This window comes from Epinephelus moara, chromosome 20 (assembly GCF_006386435.1).
Source record: "Epinephelus moara isolate mb chromosome 20, YSFRI_EMoa_1.0, whole genome shotgun sequence".
NCBI classification, from domain to species: Eukaryota; Metazoa; Chordata; class Actinopteri; order Perciformes; family Serranidae; genus Epinephelus; species Epinephelus moara.
In genome coordinates, this window is record NC_065525.1 from 4,985,850 (window position 1) to 4,998,744 (window position 12,895).

A 12,895-nucleotide genomic window follows, 5' to 3' on the forward strand; every position below is an offset into this window, starting at 1 on the left:
CGACTCACTGATCCACCTCACCAGGATCTACAGAAACGACATCGGAATGTCATACAGACTAGATAAGTGTGGTTGGATGGTGTCCAAGAGAAGGAAAACGATCAGAACCAAGGGTGTTGAACTACCAGAAGGTAGCATTGCAGATGTTCAGGACAGTTACAAGTACCTTGGGGTCCCACAGGCACATGGGAACCATGAGAAAGCCACAAGGAAGTCAACCACAGCCAAATACCCACATAGAGTAAGGCAGGTCCTGAAAATTCAGTTGAATGGAAAGAACAAGGTCCGAGCCATCAACACGTATGCCCTGCCAGTCAGTCATCAGATACCCTGCTGGTATAATAAGCTGGCCAAAGGAGGAGATAGAGGCCACTGATATCAAGACAAGGAAGCTTCGCTCAGTGCATGGAGGGTTTCATCCCAAGTCCAGCACCCTGAGACTGTACACTAAGTGGAACAAGGGGAGCTGAGGACTGGTGAGCGTCAGAGCCACTGTCCAGGACGAAACGACCAATGTCCAGGAATACATCAGGATGATGGCCCTAAAAACGAGTTGCTAAGTGAATACCCCAGGCAGCAGAAACCTAAGAATGCACAAGAGGAGGATGAACCATCATGGAAGGACAAGCCCCTGCACGGCATGTACCACCGACAGACTGAAGAAGTGGCAGACATCAAGAAATTCTACCAGTAGCTAGAAAAGGATGGATTGAAAGACAGCACAGAAGCATTAATCATGGCAGCACAGAAACAGGCTCTTAGTACAAGATCAATCAGAATGGGGGGGTCTACCACACCAGACAGATCCCCAGGTGCAGGCTGTACAAAGATGCTCCTGAGACAGTTCAGCACATTATAGCAAGGTGTAAGATGCAGGCAGGAAGAGCTTACATGGAACGCCATAACCAAGTGGCTGGCATAGTGTACAGGAACATCTGCACTGAGTATGGGCTGGAAGTCCCAAGGTCAGAATGGAAGACACCTCCTAAGGTGGTTGAGAATAACTGAGCTAAGATCCCGTGGGACTTCCAGATCCAGACTGACAAACTAGTGATGGATAATCAACCGGACATTGTGTTGATGGACAAACATCAGAAGGAAGCAGTGGTGACAGAAATCCCGAGCAACAGCAACATCAGGAAGAAGGAACACAAAAAGCTTGAAAAAAAGGGCTGAGAGAGGAGCTAGAAAAGATGTGGGGAGCAGAGGCAACAGTGGTGCCTGTGGTAATCAGAGCACTCGGGGCTGTGACCCCCGAACTGGGAGAGTGGCTCCAGCATATTCCAGGTACAACATCTGAGGTCTCTGTCCGGAAGAGTGCAAAAGTGGTTGGTGAGGAGGGCGACAGCTTCCTCGTAGGTCTCTGCGTAGCCGAGGGCTCTGAATATCCTGACCCTCCGTACCGAGACAATGACGGAGCATCGCCACCTTCCTCTTGTCCGGGATGTCGTCCAAAGCCATGGCCTTGAGGTAGACACTGAAATCCTCCAGTCATCCAGACAAAAACGGTGCCGTTGGAGGTAAGGAAAACTCAGCCATCCTCATCGCCAAATGTTATATTCTTGTGTGGTGTAAGAATAACGAGTCTCACTCGGTTTCAGTCTTGCATGAAAACATAGCTGCCGTTTGCTTCGCTGTGCCATTCGTACTGCCAAAGCAAACACACACACGTAAAGCTCAACAACCCTGACGTGAAACGGCGTACTGTCATAAAACAGAATAGTGTCTTACTCATGCATAACAAATAGTAAATGGACAATAAAATGGCACCCACCTCTGTCACAGGAGAATTGTACGAAGAGGTACTAGCTATCATTGATATATTTGTGTGATTATACAAACGAGTGGTTAATGTAAGCAATGTGTGACCAGGTTATACCATGACAGTTTGGCAGTGAGCCAGCATGCACAATACCAGGACTCTGAAACTGAGGTAGCTTAATGAAATTCAGTTACTGTTAACATTATTAATTACGCCAATGCTGTTCTTTCTGTTGCTTTGTCTGTTCTGAAAAGTAAAAAAAAATCAATAAAGTAATTATTGGAAAGAAAGTAATTATTGGATTTGGGAAATAAGAAGGAAAATCCTGTGAGGACCAAGATAGATTTTTTTTTTCACAAAATGCACAAACTTTAAATTTAATGGCCTAATGGAATATAATGACATGAAGTAAATAAGATGCAAGACATAATTGTTTTTACTAACTTCAGGGAAAGACAGAGACAGTGGGATTTTTTTCTTTGGTGGCAGAAGAGCCGATGAGGTCGCATTAAGAAGCGATGACATGCAGACAGAAGAGAGGAACATGAATACAGTAACTAAGAAATATAAATAAATAATATATAATCAATAAATATAATGAGGAGAATAAGTGGTGTCACAGGTCCTTTACAAACATATTACAACATAGTAAATTTGAGAGGCCCCCAGATGAAGTGTGTCCAGTTAACCCATAAGTTTGTTTTTTATAATTCAAATGTTTATTTATCTACTGAGTCAGATCTGAACAAACCGACAGTATCGTTACTGGATCTCAACATATCACCACAGGCACCTGGTAGCTACACAGAACTACACAGAACTCAAATAGTAATTTCCCTATGTGATCCACAACTTTTTCCCCAAAATGGGTTAACCAGTTTACATCCCCAGATTGCATGTAGAAATGTTTCTGTGTCTTTCTGACATTTCCAGTATGAATTATTAGCACATAGACCCATTCTGTGGAGCTTAGTAGGAGTATTAATTAATTTATATTGAGTAAATTTCCCATTTGCCTCCTTTATATGTTTCCCAGTATTTGACAGTATTTTCAACCATTCCTCATTGCTTAATCCACACCCTAGGTCCCTCTGCCAAATGATCCTCAGATTTTTATCCTTAGATTTGTAACCCAATGAAGACTTTGTAGAACATAGCTGCCCTGTATGTTTTTATCCTGAATGAACTGGCCCTTAGTGATACAGCTTCTGATATGTAAGTACTTTCAAAAATTACCTTTATAGTCCAGATCATATTTTTGCAGTTTTGAAAAAGACATAAATACAGGTACAAGTCACTTATCTTATGAATCCCTTTTTTAAGCCACTGATTCCAGTAAACACATTTGGCTGGGTTATGCCACAAAGATCCATATGATTGTCTTGAGACACACTGAAAATTCTGTATACTTCTATCCACATTGCTTTAGAATTAGCCAGCACTGGGTTTGCAGAGTCTTCAGGTCTCACAGTCTTTAAACCATGTGAAAGGTAATCCAAAGGTTTGAGGGGACTGCTAGCTTCTGTCCAGTTTTGATTCAGCTCAGTTCTGAATCCGTTGCCTTCCAGTGCATATTCAATCCAGACATTTCTATTGCTAGGTTGTACAGTATTGCACTGGGGAGGCCTAAACCTTCTACATCCCTTGGTGACCACATTGTCCTTATGTTGATCCTTGGTCTCCTCCTGTCCCGTAGAAAGTCTTTGATTTATCAAACTATTTAAACAAGTGTGGCGATACATTTGGGGTTTTTTTTTCCTGTTTTTTTTAAACAGCCACTATTGTGAAAACGTAGCCTATTACAATTACATTTTACACTCTTTAATAGACATGAAAAAAGTAGGGCCGACATAACTTTCCATCTTGCTTTCATAACTTATACGTGGGTTATCTGAAGGGGTTTACTTAAAAACTCCCATCCTCCTTTATATAATAATGATAATGATAATAATAATAATAATAGTTATTATTATTATTATAGTTATTATTATTGTTGTTAAAAGTCGTAAATTGGAGAGCCTCAACCAATATGTAAATAGCTTTCGCTATTTAATCAGAAAGGGCGTTTCTCCTGCTTTTCCCTGGGACACCTGAACGCCTCACTCGGTTTACACAAATCCTGTCCGTTAATCGCTTCTCCCGGCTGGAAGGGATTCAGACATCATGCAGTCATCGGTGGGTGGTGACAAACTATAGCGTGTGTAGCCTATACACTGAGAGTGACAAACACACAAGCACAGCCCTGTTCTGACCGTGAATTGAGGAGGAAGCTGCTGCTGCTAGCTCGATGGCGATGAAGATGGATTTAAATGTCATCATAGAACAAATGGAGACGGGAGAGCAAGATACCGCTCTGACGGCTCTACAGAGCTACAACAAGGAGGTAACGTTTTGCATCAGCTGCATAATAACGGGACGGAGCCTCTGTTTGGAAACATTATGTTCATCACAATTTTACCTGTTTGGCATAAATAGCCTTAGGTCAGCTGTCAACATCTTTTCATTTGAAATGATGTAATAATGCGACTGATTTTACATTGAGGCAACTGAGACAACTAAACCTAGTCCCCTGTTTATATTCTACAGTATGATCAACAGTAATAAGTGTTAGAACTGATCTCAACAGGAAACCATCTCAAAGAAATTTCAGCTCAGTAAAAGTGACTGGTGATACTCAAAACAGGAGGACACACTTGATAGGAAGAAAGCATTTTTTATGCCCCATTAGTATGGATGTCAGTACCACTGAGTCTGCCCTACTTGAAGACTTACACCCCCCACATAATCTCACACTGATACTCAAACTAGAATGGAAATAATCCGGTCAAAATAGTTTCCAAGAAATTCCTCTCTATTAGTGGTAGTGTTTTGTTCATTCTCATACACATGAACAGGACAAAACATACAGATCCTATAAAAATCACCTGATTTCACCAAAAACCTCTATGTGAGGCAGACCCAAAGTAAATTGAAAGCTTTTCGTCTTCCATCTTTATGTACATGCATGGTCTCATGTGAAAGGGAGCATTAGTTTTTTCCCCAACAGTCAGAATCACTTAAAGTGCTTCTGTCATTGTGTTATATAAGTTTCAACATACTGAAATACTAGTTTTTTATGTTTGCCTAAATATCTTCTTGATAAAAAAACCTGCAGATGACTCGAACTGGGAGATATTAGAGCAACAGCACTGGAAGCTCCTATTAACCCAAGTGAGATGTAAATCAAAAGGTCAGGGGTTTGCCTCCATTTTGACAGCGAAGAGTCACCATATTTACATGCAAACAGAATAAATTATGGATAGTATGTCAAGAAACACGACCGTTTGTGGATATCTGTAGATGTGATAATGTGTTTGGACTAAATATTTTGCTGGATTTAGATCATCTGGACTTTTTGGAATGTGTGAGAACTGTGTCAGTAGCATTTCTGTCTGGATAATATCGATCTGTGGATTATGATTATGCTTCATAGGTGAGTAATAACTGTTTGTTGTGTGTCTGGCAGAAGTGTTTACTGAACCTGCTGTGGTGGTTGTATCTGTATCTGAAAATGGTCCACATCAATCGCACCACAAGGAGTGCAGCTTTCTCACATTAGGTCATATGAGTAAACCACTTAAACACAGCAAATACAGCAGCTGTTTACATATCATCCTCATCAAATAAAACCTTACAAAGACCCTGGGCTGTAGGATTTCTAATTAAGTATCTTAAAGTACAGGTGTGTCTAAAAAAAAAGATTACTCAGCGTATATTAGGTTATATATTTTGTAAATTTTAATCAAGCGCTATATATTTAGGAGTAACACAGGCCAGCATAGTGTAAATGCATTCCAGCTCAGCATGTATTGTTTAGTGGGTGCATTGTTTAATTTCACTTCACATACTAAGGACATTAAAGGAACGTTACAGTTCATCACTGTTTAAGTCCTATTTTTGTAGTTTTAGTCATCATTTCTACCAATGATAACACTGTAATTACCAAGGCAATTGCTGAGATTAGGAAAGACCCTGATACAGCAACAATGAGGCAAGACAAACAAGGGCTTAGATGATCAGACAAGTTGTAAACAGACCAACTGTCACACAGTCATATACTGAAATTAACCTGAAAAGGGATAATATGGAACTTTTGACATGAGAAATAATGTGTTATTCCTTTTGCACACAAAAAGTCTAATTCAAATTTAGCTCAGTTCAGTTAGAATTAGGATTATTTGCGACAGCCTTACTTGTTCTGGTGTTATTATGGTAGCTAATGTAAGCTAACATTTTAACGCATTCTTATAGAACGGTTCGTATGTTATTCTATGAAAAATGCATGTACAGCAGTTCGTATGATATCCTAGAAATTTGTGCCCCATGAATGACATTACATCCCTAATGTACAGTTGCGTCATTAATGTTAAATTACGGAGATTAGGTTTAGGCAATAAATAGCTAGAGAGGTTAGCTTTAGGAAAAGAGACATGGTGAGTAAGTACCTTAAAATGACTCAGGCATTCAAAGTTCACATGGGTCCGAACACGCGACTCCAGGGAAAGTCCCGGGCGCAAGTTAGTTTTGGGGTTTTTTGACGACGCCCTTAATGCACAGTTACGTAATTAAGTTATGGAGGCTATGTTAAGCCAATGAAAGTTACTGTGGTTAGGTTAAGGAAAAGAAACATGGTGAGGACATACCTTAAAATGAGTTCACACAGATCTGAACATGCAACTCCAGGGGAAAGTGCCGAATAGAAGTCGTTTTTTTTGTGACCCACTCTAACTTGCCTCCTTACAAGCGCACAGGACTGCTTCCTTGTTTACTGCCGTCAGCACACTGGTCAGGTGATCACAACCTTTCAAAATACATGGGATATGTATGTTTTTGGGTGCATTGCTTTTCGTAGGAAAACATATGAAAAATTTGTGAAAACAGCCTGTGCATATTGCCTAGTACAGTACTGAGTCAGTTCAACTTCACTTATTTACAAAGTTAGGCTCCTATGTCTATTTTGCAAGTGTTGGTGATGCTTTTTGTGGTTGGCTTTGGATGGATGGATGGATGGATGGATGGATGGATGGAAATCAATTTAGTTGCCACTCTTGCTAACTTCTGCTAGCTAGCTGGGTCATGGTTCTCACATTGACACTTGTTACATGTATTGTGTCTTTTCAAAATACATTTCCGTACAATTTCTACTCTCTACATCCATTTTTATCCATTTTTTTAACATTGTTTTCAAAATGAACTTACGAGGTAAAACACTTTGTTTTTAAATTAATTTTTTTAGGTTTAGGCAACAAAAACACATGGTTATGTTTAGATAAAAACATCATGATGGGGATTAAACTCTGGCTCTTACTAACTTTCTTGCTCTTTACACTATGGCAGTTGGCAGCTGTGTCAGAGATAGCTGCAGCTCTGTGAATATCATAATGTTGCAATGAGTGTCTGGGTGTGTTGGTGTCTGACGCAGACATCCACTGACAATGTAGCTGTTTTTTGACGAGTTTGGTTGCGGCTGGTGGCATCAGAAATAGCCGCTGCCCGGTACATATCTTACTGCCGCAAAAGGTGCCTCTGAACGTCTGTATCAGAGGCTAAAATCATTGACAAAGCAAGGATATTTGACGAGTTGGGAGTGAGAAAGATCTGGATGAGGGGTGCAATGAATAACTGACGTCAACAAAAATCAATGACTAAGTTAGTTGCCAATGAATTTGATAATCGATTCGTAGGTGATGGAATTGGCTATGATGTGAGTCACTGCTGACGACCATAGTGACATAGCTTATTACGATAGCAACACCATCACAACCAAAAATCCCCAGAGTGGGCGCATTTTGTTGTTAACTCTGAAAAAAAAAAAGTCCTGTTATGGGAGCACATCTGAGCATCTGAAGAGGAGGCACATTGGCTCTGTGGACGATGAAGACTCATCTCGTGAGATAGTTAGCTTATTAGCTAGCCAGCTTAATCTTAAAAGCTAGCTACCTTTGGAGGAATGAAACACTGGCTGCGACCCCCATCAGGGTCTTTTGTTTCATTGAAGCATGGTTGAATCCTGGAATACTGCAGTGTTATTCCGACCTGATGCAGCAGAGGACTCTGATGAGAAAACAGCAGGAAGCGTGCTCTTTATAAGGACTGGTGTGACAGTAGGAATATTGAAATGCTGTCCCATTCCTGCTTGCCCTGTGCCACAAGGGGCATAAACACTCTGGATCATTGCTATATGCCATTAAGAGGCAACTGCAGAGCAGAGTCACTGCCCGTGTTCAGGTGATGCGACCATACAGCTGTTTTGTTGAGGTCAAGATATGTAAACGAACTACAAAGCATGCCCTCAGTGATGTGAAAGGACAGGAAATTGTATCTCATATGATTTCACGCAACCAATTGTCTGATTGAGTAATTGATTGATGGATTGAGTGATTGATTGATTGTTGCTATAGCGACCTGTGCGGTCCACGGTGCATGTCCTGATTTCAGTTGAACATTCTGATGTATCAGGAGGAAAGTTCATTAGAAGACATATTTTTGAATGAAGTATTCATCTTTATTATCTTTGTTGTTAGTTAGCCCATGCATAAAACAACCTCAAGCTAAATTTGAAAGCTGATAGCTTAATTAGAACCATTGAGTAATGGCAGGATGCCAGAAACACACTCACTGCAGCCAGTCTGGAAACATGGACAATTACAAAACAGCAATGTAGTAAGAAGAGGCAACAAAGGACAAAATTGCAATGCACAAGTACGAGGAGATGATGGGATCACATTTCACTGGAATTGTACCTTGTATGATTTCATGTGACAAATAAATGATTGATTGAGCAATTGATTGAATTACCAAAAGTGTGTTTGGCTCACCCAGACGTACTGGGCCAGGCTTACTTGACTATGATCTGTGCCGCAGCTCTCGCAAAAATAGAGCCTTCAATCTTCATTTGTCTAAATGCCACCTGAGCTTCACAACATGCTGTTTGCCAAGCCCAGGTGACCACTGCTGCATGCTCCTCTGCCTCTTTAGCTGTGTGAGAGTTGATCTTGAAGGCAATTGGATTAGATTTTCTGATACACAAATACAGTCAACTCTGGTCCAGTCTTATCCCACTCTACTAAACCGCTTAAGAGATGAGGAGCTTAGTGTTGTAGGAGACTCTGTGGTGTAAGGTCTCCGTTATATACCTTCCTCAGTTTGCTCACTTGTCCTTTGCTGGTAGCCTGTTCTGGTTTATTCAGCCTGCTGTATTACATGTTCCTTACAAGAAAGTAATGGCATGAATGCATCTGAGTCATTTCTTAACTATTAAGTATGTCCTAACATCAGAAGGCACACATAAAATAAACAGTGACTGAATATCGGCCCAAAAAAATTGTAATCAGTGCAAGTCTAGCTCACAGTCATACCCCTTTTTCCACCAAAATTAGTGCATGTACACAGGCTATTTAAATACAGGAAAACTGCTAACAGGGTGATAGGCAACTTTCCTATTGGCAGTAGACCAGAGCCTTTTTTTTTCTTTTTCTTTTTACTAATGTGTCACATTCTACATCACAGACAGGGTGGAAAATAGCTTAGTAAACAGCAGAAAGTAGCATGGAGGCCAGTGAAAATGTTACAGTGACTATTTATTTTTTTCAAACTTACTACTGACTAATTTTCTACCATGTTCAAGCAGTGCTTGGACAGGGAGAGACAGTATTTTGTGGTGGCCCGTCATTGCATCTAACCAGCAAAAGGGGCTAAAATTAGTGCATCCACCAAGGTGTCATAATTCCATCACTGCTAATCAAAGTTCACTGGAGCTGGAGCTGATCAATACCCATGACTACTGCAGAGTCATTTGACCCAGGAGTGAATGCCATTTCTAACCTTTCCCATGAAATAAAAAAGCCAGAAGTTAACAGGTGTTAGTGGGTTTTTTTGTACAGTGGGAAAGAAGCTTCAGGGTGAGCTTCACCCTCTCATCCAAATGTGGTCACTTCTGGCTCTAACAAACCAAGCTAGCCATTGTCAAAATACCAAACTCGAGTCTTCAAAACAGGAGTCGACAAACCAGTGGGTGACGTCACAGTGGCTACATCCATTATTTTATACAGTCAGTGGTACCAGAATGCAGCGCTATCCTTAATTCTTTAGATATTTGGCAATCAGTAAATTGCTTTTACTGGTTTCAGAATTTGTCAGATTTAAAAAGTACTGGCTTAACCTTCCTGTTTTAACTAATATTTTTGTTTACATATGGCATTTTGTTGGAGAGTGACCTCTTTTAGCTCATTGTTTTTCAGCCCTTAAACTCTGCTGTCAACAGCCTCAAGTGCAGCTGTTTAACTGGAAAGCGCTCAGATAAAGTCACTTTACACTACCTGCTTAGCAGCAAACAGCAGACAGATACTTGCTAACATCTGGCTTTTGTATGTAATTGGAAAGGTTACAATCAACATTCATTCCTGGGTCAAATGACTGCAGTAGTCACAGGTATTTACTGTATCTCAATCGGCAGTGATGGAAATATAACACCCGCATGAATGTGCAAATTCTGAATAAGTAGATTTTTAAAATGATTTTTTAATAATAAACTGAATAAGTCAGAAATACTTAAAAAGAAGTAAGCATCGTAAGATTTTTCGCTGGCCTCCATGCTACTTTCTACTGTTAACTAACTTTTTCGGCATACGGTTGCAGAGCCGTTTACATAGCAAAAAAACCCGTGTACATGTTTTATTTTGGTGGAAAAGGGGTTTTAGAGGCTAGCTGGTGAACCTCTTTTCCACCAAATTAGTGCATGTATGCTTTTTTTTTTAATAAACATGAGTAACCCCACTTAAAATAGGCTATAGACTCCTTACCCATTGCCAGTAGACCAGAGCTGTATACAGGGCTCTGCAACAGATGAGCATGACTTTCAATTTTTTTTACTGGTGTGTCACGTTCTCGGACGGGCTGGAAGGTTAGTAGACAGTAGAAAGCAGCATGGAGGCCAGTGCTGTGAAAACTTTACGGTGGCTACTTCTTTTTATATATTCCTTACTTGATTAATTTATCTCTCTCTTTCAAACTTGGTGTAGACTAATTTGGAACGATGTTTGAGCACTGCTTTGCCGGACACAGACAGTATTTTGTGGTGGCATGTAATTACGTCTCACTGGTGAAGGCGCTAAAATTAGAATGTCCACCCTGGTGTTGCTTTTCCATTATTGCCAGTTGGAGCCAGAGCCAATAAATACCTGTGTCTACTGCAGAATCATTTGACCCAGGTATGAATGTAGATTGTAACCTTTCGCATTACGTATATAAGCCAGACATTAGCAGGTGTTAGTGGGTTGATGGAGACTAAAACAGAGGTAATAGAGAGTGAATGTTGAAGTGAACTTACAATCATCAGGTGGACTCAAACACAACTCCAAGTGAATGCTAATACTGCTCTGTGTTAATGCTGGATATGTGACTGTTTGCTTACATGTTCACCATAAAACCTCATGAGGTGATAAAATGTGAATGTCATGTTTTCATCTTGTTCTGCGCCCCCAAGGGATCAAAACAATCGCACAAACAAACAAGAAAGGAATGCAATGAAAAATTTCAGCTTCAGTTTTAAGTTTTCAGTATTTTCATACAATATTCCAGTGGAAATCTATTTTGTCGAGTTTAGAGTTTTGTCGCACTGTCTGAGAAACAAATTTGTGATTCCCAGGATAGCGAAAGAATGACCTGCCCTATGCTCCCTCTGATTGGTTATTACTCACTGCCTTCGTTGGTTGGGTTGGGTAGCTTTAGGCAAGAGAGGTGAGATTGGTCATGTAAGGGTAAGTATGTCAGGGTAAGCCAATCAGAGGCAGAGTAAGGCAGAGTAGGTCAGGTCATGCCTGCGAAACATGGTGGGCATGGTTAAAAGAAACTGATGTTGAACTTTTGTTTGAAGATGTGATGAAATTCAGTCTCCGGTGTCAAAATCAGACATTTCTTTTAGCCACCTATCAACCTGACCTCCCCTGTTAAAGGCGCTACTATAATGAATGCCTGTCCTAAATGTCTTCTGCCTCTTGTCATTATTGTTTTTCTGTTCTGACTCTCCTTCTTTGCCTCACATCTTTATTTGGTCCTTCTGCTTTTCCTTCCTTCAGATGAACCACTGCTTTACATTCAGCAAGGAAGATGAGCAGGACAGAGAGGTATTCCAAACATACCATCCAAACACTGAATCCTTCTCATTTGTTGTTAGTGAAAACCTCCTGCATGTGTAGTTGAGATGAGTTTATCTTAAAGTTAGGGCTGGGCAATGTATCACATATATCCAATACACTTAAAACTTAAAACACCACTCAGTGTAGAACACTGCTGTCAAGCTGCACTTCAGAAAAGGTGGTCAAAGTAGCCCACATGTTGTCTTGCAGTATACTAGGCATTATGGTAAGAGCATTAAGAACTGACTACAAAATACAGCAACCTTCCATTGACATAAGCAATTTCACATTCATACGAAGTCAGTCTGTTCATAATTGATAAAAATACATACGTAATTGAATATATAATACATAATGAAATGAATTAATATTAAAAATAATTCAAATGAATGAAAATTTAGGAAATAATAACCACCGCCTGCAGAAAAATATTTAATTTCAACTGTGTGAATACTTAGTCAAACTGAATAATACAGAATACATTTCTGAAGACCAATTTGACTTCCGAATGACCATACACCACCTCAGAGTGTTACTCAGACAAAATCAGGACATTATGATGTGGAATTTCAAAACTGAAGTTCTTTAAAATATCATATCCACCTTATTCCTGAGGGCACTACTGTAGAAAAAAAAGTCCCATAGACTTGTCTGTGGTTAGTCTGTTGGCTAACTGCCAACGCTGGTTCTTTTCAAAAGCTATTTGCCTTCAGTATAGCAAATACTTATTTATTTTCAAATAAATCTTTCACTAATGTTAAAGGGCCAGTGTGTAATATTTGGCATGGTTTATTGTCAATCTGAATCTGAATCTGAATATTCTACCCATTAATATGTTTATATAAGTGTATAATCGCTATAAAATAAAATTCGTTTGGTTTTCGTAGCCTTATAATTATGCTTTTATATATATATATATATATATATATATATAGCAAGGGCCTTGCTTTAAAGAGGT